The 17576-nt window shown below is 38.7% G+C and overlaps 1 long non-coding RNA gene across 1 annotated transcript in view; it reads left to right on the forward strand.

Moving 5' to 3' along the window:
- The window catches only part of LOC110502999, a 55812-nt gene extending 39328 nt beyond the window's left edge, over positions 1-16484 (forward strand). The window contains exons 3-4 of the long non-coding RNA XR_002470412.2: positions 13407-13528; positions 15275-16484. This is a non-coding gene — a long non-coding RNA (uncharacterized LOC110502999). The remainder of the gene's footprint in view (positions 1-13406; positions 13529-15274) is intronic.
- The last annotated feature ends 1092 nt before the right edge of the window (positions 16485-17576 follow it).

Genomic DNA, 17576 nt, shown 5'->3' on the forward strand with positions numbered 1-17576 from the left:
AAAGCTAGTGAGCGAGGTAAGAGTCTCCAGCTTCAGTGATTTTTGCAGTTCGTTCCAGTCATTGGCAGCAGAGAACTGAAGGAGAGGCGGCCAAAGGAAGAATTGGCATTGGGGGTGACCAGTGAGATATACCTGCTGGAGCAAGTGCTACGGGTGGGTGCTGCTATGGTGACGATTGAGCTGAGATAAGGCAGGGCTTTACCTAGCAGAGACTTGTAGATGACCTGGAGCCAGTGGGTTTGGTGACGAGTATGAAGCGAGGGCCAACCAACGAGAGCATGCAGGTCGTAATGGTGGGTAATATATGGGGCTTTGGTGACAAAACGTATGGCACTGTGATAGACTGCATCCAATTTGTTGAGTAGAGTTTTGGAGGCTATTTTGTAAATGACATCGCCGAAGTCGAGGATCTGTAGGATGGTCAGTTTTACGAGGGTTTGATTGGCAGCATTAGTGAAGGATGCTTTGTTGTGAAATAGGAAGCCAATTCTTGATTTAATTTTGGATTGGAGATGAATAATGTGAGTCTGGAAGGAGAGTTTACAGTCTGACCAGACACCTAGGTATTTTCAGTTGTCCACATATTCTAAGTCAGAACCGTCCAGAGTAGTGATGCTGGAAGGGCGGGCAGGTGCTGGCAGCGATTGGTTGAAGAGCATGCATTTAGTTTTTCTTGCATTTAAGAGCATTTGGAGGCCACCCAAGGAGAGATGTATGGCATTGATGCTCATCTGGAGGTTAGTTAACACAGAGTCCAAAGAAGGGCCAGAGGTATACAGAATGGTGTCGTCTGCGTAGAGGTGGATCAAAGAATCACCAGCAGCAAGAGCGGCATCATTGATGCATACAGAGAAGAGAGTCGGCCCGAGAATTGAACCCTGCGGCACCCCCATAGAGACTGCCGGAGGTCCGGACAACAGGCTCTTCGATTTGACACACTGAACTCTATCAGAGAAGTAGTTGGTGAACCAGGCGAGGCAATCATAGCTAATTGAGCCTGCAGGAGAGGCTCAGCTTTTCCAGAGAAAGTTTGACAAACAGGCTTTATGTAGGAGAGATGGCCATTGTTTGTGTGACTCTGTCCTGCTGGCCACAGAGCGACAGAGATGTTTTAAATTCTTTCGGGATCAGTGTCCCTTCCATGGGACGGTTGAGCTAACATAGGCTATTCCCAGGAAATAGACATATCTGATATATTCTTGTTTATCTAACCGCACTGTCCAATTTACAATAGCTATTACAGTGAAGTAATACCATGCTATTGTTTGAGGAGAGTGCCCAAAATTTTTAACAGAAATGCAATAGTTCATTGTATCAGTCTAAAACTGTGCACATACACTATACATTACACCTGGGCTGGAATAATACATTATGGCCTTTCTCTTGCATTTCAAAGACGATGGTACAAAAAATACAAAAGAACAGATGTTTTTTTCTTTGTATTACCTTTTACCAGATATATTGTGTTATTTTCCCCTATATTCCTTTCACGTTTCCACAAACTTTAAAGTGTTTCCTTTCAAATGGTGTTTCCTTTCAAATAATACCATAGTACCCTCCAAACTCGTCATCAAGCTCGAGACCCTGGGTCTCGACCCCGCCCTGTGCAACTGGGTACCTGACTTCCTGACGGGCCGCCTCCAGGTGGTGAGGGTAGGTAACAACATCTCCACCCCGCTGATCCTCAACACTGGGGCCCCACAAGGGTGCGTCTGAGCCCTCTCCTGTATTCCCTGTTCACCCACGACTGCGTGGCCATGCACGCCTCCAACTCAATCATCAAGTTTGCGGACAACACTTCAGTGGTAGGCTTGATTACCATCAACGACGAGACGGCCTACAGGGAGGAGGTGAGGGCCCTCGGAGTGTGGTGTCAGGAAAATAACCTCACACTCAACGTCAACAAAACAAAGGAGATGATTGTGGACTTCAGGAAACAGCAGAGGGAGCACCACCCTATCCACATCGATGGGACAGTAGTGGAGAGGGTAGTAAGTTTTAAGTTCCTCGGCGTACACATCACGGACAAACTGAATTGGTCCACCCACACAGACAGCGTTGGGAAGAAGGCGCAGCAGGAGGCTGAAGAAGCAGGCTGAAGAAATTTGGCTTATCACCAAATGCACTCACAAACTTCTACAGATGCACAATCGAGAGCATCCTGTCGGGCTGTATCATCGCCTGGTACGGCAACTGCTCCGCCCACAACCGTAAGGCTCTCCAGAGGGTAGTGAGGTCTGCACAACGCATCACCGGGGGTAATCTACCTGCCCTCCAGGACACCTACACCACCCGATGTCACAGGAAGGCCATAAAGATCATCAAGGACAACAACCACCAGCCACTGCCTGTTCACCCCGCTATCATCCAGAAGGCGAGGTCAGTACAGGTGCATCAAAGCAGGGACCGAGAGACTGAAAAACAGCTTCTATCTCAAGGCCATCAGACTGTTAAACAGCCACCATTAACATTGAGTGGCTTCTGCCAACATACTGACTCAACTCGAGCCACTTAAATAATGGGAATTCATGTAAAAAATGTATCACTAGCCACTTTAAACAATGCCACTTGATATAATGTTTACATACCCTACATTACTCATCTCATATGTATATGTACTGTATATACTGTACTCTATATCATCTACTGCATTTTGCCATCTTTATGTAATACATGTACCACTAGCCACTTCAAACTCTGCCACTTTTATGTTTACATACCCTACATTACTCATCTCATAAGTATATACTGTACTCGATACCATCTATTGCATCTTGCCTATGCCGTTCTGTATCATCACACATTCATATATCTTTATGTACATATTCTTTATCCCTTTACACTTGTGTGTATAAGGTAGTAGTTGTGGAATTGTTAGGTTAGATTACTTGTTGGTTATTACTGCATTGTCGGAACTAGAAAGACAAGCATTTTGGTAAATATTGCAACTGTTACGTTCTGACCTTAGTTCTGTTATTATATCTTTGTTTTAGTATGGTCAGAGTGTGAGTTGGGTGGGCAGTCTGTTTGTTTTTCTATGCTGGTTTTTGAGTTCGGCCTAGTATGGTTCTCAATCAGAGGCAGCTGTCAATTGTTGTCCCTGATTGAGAATCATACTTAGGTAGCCTGGGTTTCACTGTTGGGTTGTGGGTGTTTGTTTCCGTGTGAGTGTTTGGGCCACACGGTACTGTTTCTTTTGGTTCACATCGTTTATTGTTTTGTTCCAGTGTTCAGTTTGTTTATTAAAAAGACATGAACACTTACCACGCTGCGTTTTGGTCCTCCGATCCTTCTCGCTTCTCCTCCTCAGAAGAGGAGGACTAGATCCCTTACAGCAACATAGAAACTGTGTATGCTATAACCTGTTTGTGATAGTAGAATCGTGATCTGAAAGTTAACGTAATGGGTCAGACAACAGAGCCATAGCACACATGACTATACTGACACCTAACTAAATAGCCTATTTCTTATTTCCTGGATTTTGTTCTCTTATAGTCTTGTGTTTTATCATTACTGTTATATACTGTATGATAGAGTTCAGAGTTAAAAGTGTGCTGCCTCATACGGTTTATAAGTCTCTCACTGAACTCTCTGAAATTTGAGTGAAATATCCCATTGATTTTCTCAAAGCCTTTTTGCTCCGGTCCAAAAGGAAGTGATTGTATGGTTGTTCCCCTCCATTAAAAGCCTAGATTACTGCACATTAGCTATGGGCCTAGATTAAAAATAAACGGCATTGAAACTTCCTTCAATATCACAATGACCGCGGAAATGTTTTGTTACACACTGGGAACAGGAGGAGCATTTGTTTGCACCGAGCGATTCCTTTCAAGGTCTTGAATGTTCTGAACTGATCAAATAAACAGCTACATATGAGAACAAGTTTCAAAGCAAATGTTACAATTTCAATAACTACAGAGATGTAAATGCACTATTCCACTGTTTATGATATATCTACAAAAACTCAAATGTTTTACATTAAAAAAGTGAACTCTTTAAAAATGTTTGATTTACTTTCAAGGTCTTTGCAATATTGTCCATACATTTGAACCTAATCAAACTGACGTCAGTATGAACAGTTTAAAACTCATGCAATTTGAGACTGCTAATCATGTGGTCAAACAGCAGTAGGCATTTCATGACTGCACTAGATGATTCTCAAATGGGATATTTGGCTTGTGTTTTTAGTCAATGTAAATATACCATTATACATGTATGTGTATTGTTACTGCAAATTAGTGTGAAATGCAATAAAAAATGTGATGTATAATTCCAAAATAGAATGTTATTTATACTTTACAAAGGGTTCTAATTGATCTTAATAGAAACATAATACATGCATGCTCTATTATCTATGTACTGTATGTAGTTTGACTGACGAAAGATTAATTGTATCTTATTTGATCAAATAATAATATTTGATCAAATCTCTTTCCTCTTGTCTTGGACGTGTGTTGGGGTTTACTGTAACCCCCAGAGATATTCCATAGACTGTTAGAGTGTATCAGATAATGTGAAGATTAACAGCGGACCACCCCACACGCAAACAGGATGTAATGGCTGTCTGCATTTTTTCCTCTGTCATCAGTCATTTGGGTCAAAGGTTGCACGATTAATCAAAACTGTTTCTGCGGTGTGAGATACACAAATGAGCCTCTTAGGATTACCCACGGCTGAAGATGGCCCCGTCTGTTTATATCTTCCAGGCTGCAGGGTTACATTAAACTCCCCATTTCCAGTCTGGTGTGAACTAATCAGCCATTCCATTTGAGTGACTTTACTCTGTCCTCCATTTCCTATTCTGCTGTCATGATGAGCTTTGTATAGGACTCGTATGAGGTCCTGCCGGTTACATTAGCTGGTGTTTGGACATCTTTGGGGCTTGGCTCAATGAGGAGGCCTGTCAACGTGGCTTTTGTAAATCGAGAGATAGTCCAAACACTCGGACACGCTGTAATAAAAACAAGCCCCTGTTCCCTGCATTAGGTCTGCGTTAGAGGAGAGGGATGGGTCTGAGTGATGCATCATGCATTTCTGTTACAGCTAAAGGGGAATTTCACCCTGGGGGAATCTGGGCTTGTTTTCATGATGTCTGAGGCATTTCCAGGACAGTGAGATGTTATACTGATCACACTATGTTATACTGATTGCACTGTACGTTTTTGTGGGTGTAGATATGATTGTCCTTGTTTGACAGAGCCATTGCCCATATTTCAGCAATGTTCCTATCAGCGGATTCATAGCTACATATACAAGCAGACACATTTTTTCCAGTCTCTGAAAGACTACAACTTGTTTTGGGCGGTGCTTTATGCTCTGGCATCCGTCCCTCCCCCAAAAGCGGGATCTTTTGAAAAGGAGGCGGACACTAACAACAATCCTTAAGGCAAAACTGAAAGAACTGACCAGAAGAAATAGGTTCTGGACTACTCTCATCAACACGAATTAGACGATAGAGCATCTATTAGCTACATGGTGACATTCAACTATACATGTTTCCACCGGAATATAGAGAAGAGGATTAGAAACAAAGAGTTTGCTAACTTTAGAAGTTCAGCTCCAGCTCATGCCAGTAGAGGAAGGACAGATGACAAAAACAGTGCCCAGCTAAGTAAGTCATTTTTCCTGCAAGCCACCTAGCTAGCTAGCTAACTTCAGTTTATCTACTGAAACCCATATTGTGTATTGCTGGCGAACATACTACTTTGTTACAATGGGGGGGAAATCAAATAATTTTTATGTTTGCTAAGAGAGCTAGCTACTGCGCATTTGGAAAGTTTTCAGACCCCTTGACTTGTTCCACATTTTATTACAGCGCAGGTTTATTCTAAAATTGATTAAATTGTTTTTTTCCTCATCAATCTACACACAATACCCCATAAAAACAAAAGAAAAATAGGTCTTTAGATTTTTTTGAAAATGTATTAAATATAAATAACTGAAACATCACATTTACATAAGTGGTCATTACCTTTACACAGTACTTGTTGAAGCATCTTTGGAAGCAATTACAGTCTCAAGTCTTCTTGGGTATGAAGCTACAAGCTTGGCACACCTGTATTTTGGGATTGTCTCCCATTATTCTCTGCTGATCCTCTTAAGCTCTGTCACATTGGATGGGGAGCGTTGCTGCACAGCTATTTTCAGATCTCTCCAAAGATGTTCAATCCGGTTCAAGTCCAGGCTCTGGCTGGGCCACTCAAGGACATGCAGAGACTTGTCCCGAAGCCACTCCTGTCTTGTGTTGGCTGTGTGCTTAGGGTCGTTGTCCTGTTGGAAGGTGAACCTTCGCGGCCAAAATCTCATGGCTTGTTTTTTGCTCTGACATGCACTGTCAACTGTAGGACCTTATATAGACAGGATGTGTCTTTCCAAATCATGTCCAATCAATTGAATTTATGACAGATGGATTCCAATCAATCTCAAAGCAAACGGTCTGAATACTTCTGTAAATAAGGTTTTTCTGTTTTTTATTTTTTATACATTTTAGAGACCTGTCTTCGCTTTATCATTATGGGGTATTGTGTGTAAATTAATTCAGATGTTTTTTTATACATTTTTGAATAAGGCTGTGACATAACAAAATGTGAAAAAATTCAGGTGGTTTGAATACTTTCCGAATGCACTGTATATACTGTACCAAAAGATAGTTATATCATATAACTGATGCCTTTCAGAGTTCAATACAGAACTTTGACATTAGCTAGCTAGCTAAATTAACCAGCTAGGCAAGCAAGCTTATTGAATGTCTTCCATTTTGTTGTGAAGGAAAAACATGTATGGTATCTCATCACTTCTCAGCTCTCGTCAAAATGGATACCCCATCAGTTCAGTTTGAAAATCTTTCTGGTAATCTTTGGTCACCGCATCATTCTTGATAGCCGCAAGCCACCGGCAGAATCGGAGTGAATGTCTGGTTGTCACGTTCTGACCTGTATTTCCTTTGTTTTGTATTTATTTAGTATGGTCAGGGCGAGAGTTGGGTGGGCAGTCTATGTTTGATTTTCTATGATTTGGGGATTTGTATGTTTCGGCCTAGTATGGTTCTCAATCAGAGGCAGGTGTCATTAGTTGTCTCTGATTGAGAATCATACTTAGGTAGCCTGGGTTGCACTGTTTGTTTGTGGGTGATTGTCTATGTTAGTGGCTTGTGTCAGCACAGGTCTCATTTGTAGCTTCACGGTCATATTTGGTTTATTGTTTTTGTTACTCTTTTGTATAGTGTTCAGTCTTTCTTTATTAAAATTCACTATGAACACATACCACGCCGCATATTGGTCCTCTTATCCTTCTCGCCTCTCCTCTTCAGATGAAGAGGAGGAAGACCGTGACACTGGTAGGTAGAATGGTGAAAGATAATTCATTTTTTTGTGAGTGTTTGTAATTAGCACAGCCAGGCACCATACAGGCATGATGAAAAACAAACACTTAAAAAAAATTCTTGCCTAGGGAAATTCAGAGATTACTGTGTGTTGGTTGTTCGAAGTAAACAATACCATTATTCAAGTTTATTGGCACACCCACTCTGCCTCGGTATCAGTATTCACTTTGAATGCTAATGCTAAGGACTGTGTGGTTCACTATGAGTACACTAATACACAAGGAGTGGAAACTTCCTGATTATACCAGTGAAATGAAAATGTACGCGTTCTAGCTTCTGGTTCAGATAATTGTGATGGTTATGATCATTTTCAAACAATTGTTTACAGACAGATCATTTCACTCAATCACTGTATCACAATTCCAGGGGGTCAGAAGTTTACATACACTATGTTGACTGTGCATTTAAACAGCTTGGAAAATTCAAAAAGAATTATGTTATGGCTATAGAAGCTTCTTATAGGCTAATTGACATAATTTGAGTCAATTGGACCTGTGGATGTATTTCAAAGCCTACCTCAATCTCAATGCCTCTTTGCTTGACATCATAGGATAATCAAAAGAAATCAGCCAAGACCTCAGAAAAACAACTGTAGACCTCCACAAGTCTGGTTTGTCGTTGGGAGCAATTTCCAAACACCTGAAGGTACCATGTTCATCTGTACAAACAATAGTACGCAAGTATAAACTTCATGGGACCACGCAGCCGTCATACTGCTCAGGAACCGCTCCTAGAGATGAACTTACTTTGGTGCGAAAAGTGCAAATCAATCCCAGAACAACCACAAATGACCTTGTGAAGATGCTGGAGGAAACAGGTACAAAAGTATCTATATCCACAGTAAATCGAGTCCTATATTGACATAACCTGAAAGGCCACTCAGCAAGGAAGAAGCCACTGCTCCAAAACCGCAATAAAATAGCCAGACTATGGTTTGCAACTGCACATGGGAACAAAGATCTTACTTTTTGGAGAAATGTCCTCTGGTCTGATGAAGCAAAAATAGAACTCTTTGGCCACAATGACTGTCGTTATGTTTAGAGGAAAAATGGGGAGCTTGCAAGCCGAAGAACACCATCCCAACCGTGAAGCATGGGGGTGGCAGTATCATTTTGCGGGGGTGGTTTGCTGTAGGAGGTACTGGTGCACTTCACAAAAAAGATTGCATCAAGAGAAGTAAAATTACATGGGTATATTGAAGCAACATCTCAAGACATCAGTTAAAGCTTGGTCACAAATGGGTCTTCCAAATGGGCAATGACCCCAAGCATACTTCCAAAGTTGTGGCAAAACGGCGTAAGAACACCAAAGTCAAGGTTTTGGAGTTGCCATCACTAGCCCTGACCCCTATCCTATAGAAAATGTGTGGGCAGAACTGAAAATGCCTGTGCGAGCAAGGAGGCCTACAAACCTGACTCAGTTAGGTTCAGACTTCAACTGTATAATATAATAATATTATAACTGGTATATATAATAATATTATAACTGGTATATATTATAACTGGTATATATAATATAACAACATTATTACTGGTATAAACAATATTATAATATTATGACTGGTATATGTAATATATTAACATTATACCTGGAATATATAACATAATATTTTAACTGGTGTATATATCATTTAATAATATCATCACTGGTATACATAATATAATAACATTATAACTGGTATACATAATATAAAAACGGTATAACTGGTTTGTATGAATTAATAACATTATAACTTGTATACATAATATAACAATATCAATACTGGTGTAAATAATACGACAACATAATAACTGGTGTATATAAAAAATATTAATATTATAACTGCTGTACATAATATAATAATATTATAAATGGAATAAATAATATGATAATTTTATAACAGGTGTAGATAATAATATAATACTATAACTTGTATAAATAATATGATAACATTATAACTAGTATATTTAAAATAATAGTATTATAAATGACATATTATAACTGGTATAAATAATATAACAACATTATAGTTGGTATTCATAATATTATGATTTTATATTTTGCATATATAACATAATATTAAATGTGGTATAAATAATATTAACATTATAACTGGTATATATAATAATATTACAACTGGTATATATAATATAGAAACGTTATAACTGGTATGTATCGAATAATAACATTCTAATTGGTTTACATAATAAGATAACATTTAAACGGTATATCTATTATAATAATATTATTACTGGTATATATAATTATATTATAACTGGTATATATAATATAATAATATTTAATACTGGTATTTATAATACAATTGTATACCTTGTGTGCAAAATATTATATTATTTTAACTGGTATATATATAATAACATTACAACTGGTATTTATAATACAATAATATTATAAATGGTAAATATAATATAACATTTTTATGACTGGTATGTATAGAATAATAACATTATAACTGGTTTACATAATATGGTAATATTAAAACTGGAATATATATTGTAATAATATTGTAACTGGTATATATAATAATTTTATAACCGGTATATATAATAATATTTAATACTGTATATATAATAAAATGTAATAACTTTTATACAAAATATTATATTCTATTATTATAACTGGTATGTATAATATAATAATTTTATAACAGGTGTACAGAATATAATAACATTAAAACTGGTATGTTTAAAATAACAACATTATAACTGTTATATATAACATAATAACATTTTAACTGGTATAAATAATATGATAATATTACAACTGGCATATATAATGTAATAATATTATCATAAGCGGTATAGATAATATGATAACATTATAACTTGCATATGTAATGTAATAATATTTTAACTGGTATATATGATATAGTAATTTTATAACTGGCATATACAGTATAATAGGGTTATGACTGGTAATATGTAATATGATAACATTATAACTTGTATATATAATATAATAATATTTTAACTGGTAAATATAATATAGTAATTTTATAACTGGTCTATATAATACAATACTATTATAACTGATATATATATAATATAATTATATTGTAACTGGTATATATAATATATTAACATTGTAACTGGTATATATAATAATATTGTAACTAGTATGTACAATTTAAGAATCTCATAATAGGAATATATAATATACTAACATTTTAACTGGCATATACAGTATAATAGTATATTATAGTATAGTATAATACATAATATATATGTAATATAATAACATTATAACTGGTATATATAATATAATAACAATATTACTGGTATAAGTAATATGACAACTTTATAACTGGTGTATATAATATGATAACATTATAACTAGAATATATAACATAATACTATTATAACTGGCATATATAATATATAACTATTATAGCTGGTATACATAATATAATAACGTTATAACTGGTATTTCAAATAATAACATTATAACATTATAACATTATAACATTATAATAAATTATAATTATAGCTATGTTTAAAATAATAACATTCTACATTTTAAATATAATACAGTTGAAGTCGGAAGTTCACATACACCTGGGTTGGAGTCATTAAATCTCGTTTTTCAACCACTTCACAAATTTCTTGGCATGACACAAGTAATTTTTCCAACAATTGTTTATGTAACATAATTCACTGTATCACAATTCCAGTGGGTCAGAAGTTGCATACACTAAGTTGACTGTGCCTTTAAACAGCTTGGAAAATTCCAGAAAATTATTTTATGGCTTTAGAAGCTTCTGATCGGCTAATTGACATAATTTGAGTCAATTGGAGGTGTACCTGTGGATGTATTTGAAGGCCTACTTTCAAACTCAGTGCCTCTTTACTTGACATCATGGTAAAATCAACAGAAATCAGCCAAGACCTCAGAGAAAAAAATTGTAGACCTCCACAAGTCTGGTTCATCCTTGGGAGCAATTTCCGCACGCCTGAAGGTACCGAGTTCATCTGTACAAACAATAGTACGCAAGTATAAACACAATGGGACCACGCAGCCATCATACCGCTCACGAAGGAGACGCCTTCTGTCTCCTAGAGATGAACGTACTTTGGTGCGAAAAGTGCAACTCAATCCCAGAACAACAGCAATGTAGCCAAGTAGGCTCATGTTAACTAGCTAACTGATTTAGATATATTGCATTGTTGATTTGATGATGATGTTTAAATGTATAAGTTGAAATGGTGTTGGAATAGCGGAGGCAGTGCTCCTGTTGTATGTTCTGCCTTGCGGTAACTCCATGGTTCTAAATCAGTAGTTGTTTAGGAAACTGAAACTCAGGCAGCTCTCTGTCGGCGATGCTGATGTTAAATCACAGTTCAGAAAACGCCAAATAATATGGGAGACAAACAACTCTGTACCTTCAACATGCACAAACACACACACACGCACAGTCTTGAACAGCTAACCTTGTGGGGGACACACAACTTCTGGTCCCCACAAGAATAGTTAAACACGTACACACACACACACACACCTATTTATCAGCAGAGCAGCTGTTTATTTTAGGAACAGAGAGCTTTAGTGAAGCACAGCTCATCCTCGTCTCAGCTAGATTCAGTGTCTTCACAGTCTTCACAGGCTCTGTCTATTAAGTTGTTTTTCAAGACCTATAATCCCTGCAAAAAGCTTTCTGTCTGTAGCCTATTCCTCAACTCAAAAGGAGACAGAGATGAGATGGTGAGTAATGAAATACTGAAAGACAAAAATAAGGGAATTCACTTCATAAATGTCAACTTCTCACAAAAAAATCCCCCGTATGGAGAGAGGAAAGACAACAACATTATTTATTTGTCTCCATATGCATACTGTAATCTAATGTGGTAGTCGGCTAAAAAGGGCATCAGATGGACGAAAACTGTGAAACTATTTAGCAAATGCTTCTGGAATAATGTGCTGCAGTATTGTCTTAGCCAGCAGATCCGAGCCTCTTGCTTACAGCTGCACTAGGGTCAGACAGCATTCCTCTGTATATTTCCGAGATATGGCTCGGAAAACAGACCTCAATCCAGGCATGAGAAATGTTTTGTACTCCTAATTTTCCTATTATCCCAACTGTTACACCAAGAAGATTGAACTACTGCTAGTTTCTCCGGAAAACTGTCCTTTTCATCCTCATACTAGGTAGCAGAAGCCACAACAGCCATTTCTGAATGGCAGTGACAGCTAATCAGCTCCTTTGTTGTTCAATGCAATGTGCCATTCCAAAATATGATATCTGAGTGAGAGTGACTAATAAAATCAATGGGGGACCCCTTGGAGGCCAGGGCCACTGGGCACGTGCCCTGTGTGCTCGGTATTCGGCCATGATTTCTACATGTTTAGTTAGCTGGCGAGACTAAATCACCAATCTAAAAAATTGTTAGCTGACATGGCCAATTGAGTGACTGTCAGTGACTAACATAAGAAGAGAAACTGTTGCACAGTCAAATTTCTAAATGGTACCTTGTGTATTCTATTATTCTAACTCAGTTAGAAAGGTAACAGTAAATTGAGACCCAGACGGAGTTCCTAGCGGCAGGGGGCCCTAAGCGACCCTTTTGCCTGGAACCGGCCCTGCCTGCATGTAGACTTATTGGCAACAAAGCCCAATGATGATGATGCCATCGGTTTATAGATAGGCATAGGTTACTATAAACCCATACCATTTGCTATGATGATTACTGAACAGTGTTTTGTAACATTAAAAATCCTAAATCACCAATATCATGAAAAAAATTTACAAAGAGGGGCAGACGGGGCAAACTCTATATTTTAATGTAAGACGACACCAAAGATTGTGGATGATTTAAGATGTCTTACTCAGGCCATTTACCATTCGAAGAAATGGTCACAGCTCCGGTGTGCATTAAGGGGGTAGCTCTCCCATAGGCACCAATGCGATTGCAACTGGGTCTGGTCTGCTTAGTTCATTGACTGTGTATGAATCAGAAAATAAGATTGGGATGTCTCGCTTTCTCTTCCGTCTCTGACACCCACTTGACTTCCTCTGTTGTTTCCATGACAGCTGGCAGCAGAGAGAGGACATAGGGGCCTAAGAAGGGAGGCCTACTCTTAACATCACCCATCCAGCAGGATACTTACTGTAAACAATGGCTAACCCCACCCCCAATCTCCAGCTTCAGCCAGGTATTTATTGTTCTCTGCACTAATCCAGCTTCTTCCTGAGTCCTGTCTCTCTTCCTCCACTGTGTTAGTCGTGTCTCGGGAAGATATTTTTTAAAGGTTTTTAATAGGGTAGACTACTCTTCCTGAACTGCACTGTTGGTTAAGGGCTTGTAAGGAAGCATTTCACGATAAGGTCGACCGACACTTGTTGTATTCGGCACGTGACACATAAAGTTTGCTTTGATTTGATAATGTATATTTACTACAAAATAGAAAACAGTGAAGTAAAGAATAGGAAAAAAATATTTTTATACCCTGTTGATGATCAGTCTTGATTGTCAGGGTATCGTGTGTCTCTATATAAAATACATGGATTTTAACCCAAGTAAACATTGCATACATTTTTGAACCTGACCTTGACCTTGATCTTTACCGTTTGCCCAAAGCAGGAATAGAAGTATGAGGTCGTATCTGATTACATTTGGAGTTAGTAACAGTAAATCATGGTTTGAGGGCAAATCTGTTCCGCAATATACAAACGTTCTAGGCTATTTAGGTTATATTACAGGGAATAATTTCCCTTCCTTAGAGAAGCTGAAGTTTACAGAGACAGTTGAATATGAAAATGCAATGACTGTACTGTACTCTGCGTGGTAAGCGAAAACCTCAACAGAATAGTTGTCAGTTCGTTACCTTGACTAGATGGCTTAGTGGGATGGTATCTGATTGTTTTACTTGGAGGTGATAGATTTGAAGTCTGTGGCTATTCGAGCAATAACTTAGAACATCTTAGAAATATTATCTAGTTGTTTCATGAGTGCGACGTTCGCTTCTAATGCTTGACTGAAATAATTGACAAATAACGAGTGATTTTTTTAAAAGTAAAATTGCCTCATGATTGTCCAGACAGAGACCATATGTGTCACACTACCTCGCCTACACACTGTATGAGAAGACTGTTTTGAATTATCTTCACATTTCACAGAAATAGATCTATCACAGTGTATCTGGATAGAAAAGGCACCGATGCAGCAGGTTTCTTGGCAAGGACAAGACCTAGCGAGCATGTTGCCTATCCATGTTTGGGGGCGATCAGAACCAGATGGGTCAGGTTGTACCTTCCCGCCAGGCTAGGGCATTGGAGCGACTGTCACTCAGACCACGGGTGTGTATGGTGGAGGGGGAGGGGGGTGGGGGCATGTTATGGTGCTGAGGTGTAAGTCTAAAAAGAGTCTCCAGGATATATAACTGACACTCTGCAACCGTCTGTTTCAGTGGAAGACCTGACGTCCTCCATTTAACACAGAATCAAAGAGAAATGTAGCAACAGCCAGCTAGAGAGGATGAGAAACATGCTGTAGACAGGAAAGGAATGCAGAGGTGAAAAATACTGTTTTTGGAAAAGTTTCAGCCAGGGGAGTCAGGTGACAGGAGGAAGTTTCAGCCAGGGGAGTCAGGTGACAGGAAGATGTTTCAGCCAGGGAAGGTCAGGTGACAGGAGGAAGTTTCAGCCAGGGGAGTCAGGTGACAGGAGGAAGTTTCCGCCAGGGGAGTCAGGTGACAGGAAGATGTTTCAGCCAGGGGAGTCAGGTGACAGGAGGAAGGGAGATACCCATATAGAAAAGGCTTTATAGAGATTATCATGAAACACAGACATATTCTAGCTCTGTCTGCACATGATGAGGTTGGAGGGTGCACTGGTGAGTGACTTTACCCTTCTCTTCTCCTTCCTCTCATTCTTTAATTCTGTCACTCTCTTACGATCAGGTTTCTCCCAGTCCTTCAGCTGAGCGGTCTGGTGGGGCTTGATCAATGGCAGGAAACCAGCAGATCAAATGGTGATTCATCTGAAAGCGATAGGCTATAATCTACACAACCATACCTCTGAGACCTCTGTGACTTTACCTCCATGTGATGTTGGGGTTGTGTGTAATCTTCTCCCCTTAGGAACACAGTAACCCTGAGGGTAGATGAATACAGTACACAGTCCTACGGGGTTGTTTAATATGCTCAATATGCTTATTACTCACTCAGTCTCCGCCAGCTGTATGCAAATATAAAACATATTGCCTTGGGTCTCTGTGGAGAACCTCACTACTCGCTCAGACTCACCATAGGCCTTTATCTGTAATTAAACACACTAACTTCGTCTCTGGGGTTATTGATATTGATATTTTTTATCATTAATAAACAACTTGCTGTAAGGGATTGCACTGCTGTTTCCTTTTGGCGCCTGTTTGTCTGTAATTCTGAAATTGTTTAAATAACTTGATTATATTATGTATCTTCAATAAATGTTATGAGCTGATATTGGATTAATTGTCCACATTCTCAGAATGCTGTATACTATTATATATTAAGGTACTTCAATACGATACCTCATGAATCATGGATTTGCTCATGTATCATGTATTGCAGCAGACATAGGCCCCCCTTCTTGTCAATTAGAATTACCCCAAGGGCAAAACTCCAACGGTACTACAATGCTGTCCAAGACAATACCATCATTTCTACTGCATATCTGGAAAACCTTAATTCAACGTTTAACAACACAATTCATTGATCATTGTCATGTTCTGTTAAATGACTGATTGAAAGACTGAATGATGGCGGGTTGTTCTGAAAAAATCTTTACTAATCCACTAACTGAGCTGGGAGATTGTGCTTTCCTGAGGAGGGGAGTGTTCCTAATCTGGACCCATTAGAGTATAATGGGGTGTTCCTAATCTGGACCCATTAGAGTATAATGGGGTGTTCCTAATCTGGACCCCTTACATATATTATGGGGTGTTCCTAATCTGGACCCCTTACTGTGTGATGGTGTGTTCCTAATCTAAATCCCTTACAGTTTGATGGGGTGTTCCTAATCTGGGTCCTTTACAGTTTGATGGGATGTTCCTAATCTGGGTCCCTTACAGTGTGATGGGGCTTTCCTAATCTGGATCCCTTACATAGTGATGGGGTGTTCCTAATCTGGATCCTTTACATGTTGGATGGTGAGTTTCTAATCTGGATCCCTTAGAGAGTGATGGGGTGTTCCTAATCTGGACCCTTTACATGTGTGATGGGCTCTCCTGCCACTCCTGGTAACTCTTTGCTTCTGTCAAAACAGACTTTCTGTTCCCCTCATGCAGCCGCCTCAGACTACTTAAACCGATGTGGCCTTGTCTTTGCTGGATTAAACCTAACGAGGGTCCACTGACTCCAACAACATGTGCTGCATGATGATGATGATGAGAGAGAGAGAGAGAGAGGCAGCCTTTAAACCTAATACACTTAATTCCCTACAGATGATACAGAGAAGGAGAAACAGACTATTTATGTTGATAGGTTAAATCACTAGGGTGTGTTCTAAAAACTGTTAGTGAACTCATCTAAATGCAGCGTTATTGTGGAGAGTCATCTCCTTAGCTTTTTATGAATCCATTTGATGCCATTAGACAGATAGATAAATGCCAGTTTTCTGTTTCTGTCTGTCTGTCTCTCTGTCTCTCTCTCTCTCTAGGTGTGTGTGCGTGTGTGTCAGGCGCAGAGCAACATTTCATTATTCGGTTTTGATAATGCGTAAATAACAAAATGCAATGCTAAAAACAGTTGTCTAAGTGTGAGGTTCATGTATCATAATGGTTGACAACTGTTCTGGAGAGTGTCTGCATGGTGAGTATAATGTGTAAAAGGGTTTGGTTGTCTCTAGCTGAAGTCATGGTGTTTGAGAATCATAAAGGTTGTAAAGTTATTTAAGGTTGTTTCCTTCTAGTATCTGCAGATAATTATTAGAACATGAAATAGTCTATTTTGATGAAAACAACATGTCATTACTAAAAATCAATATGGCCTACTCTTATAATGCTATCGGTAATACGTTTTTTTTCGAATATATGTGATAAGAAATGTCATTTAATAAAAATAAAAAATGGACAACAGAAACACAATAATTAGGCCATTGCAGTCGGTATACTGTCGGTATACAGTCGTTCTTTCATGGGTCTACTTGAGTTTCCCATGTCACTCATAGCCAATCTCTGGCTGTCACAGATAAACCACTTCGTGAATGAAGTGTTCGAGTCCA

This window comes from Oncorhynchus mykiss, chromosome 23 (assembly GCF_013265735.2).
Source record: "Oncorhynchus mykiss isolate Arlee chromosome 23, USDA_OmykA_1.1, whole genome shotgun sequence".
NCBI lineage: Eukaryota > Metazoa > Chordata > Actinopteri > Salmoniformes > Salmonidae > Oncorhynchus > Oncorhynchus mykiss.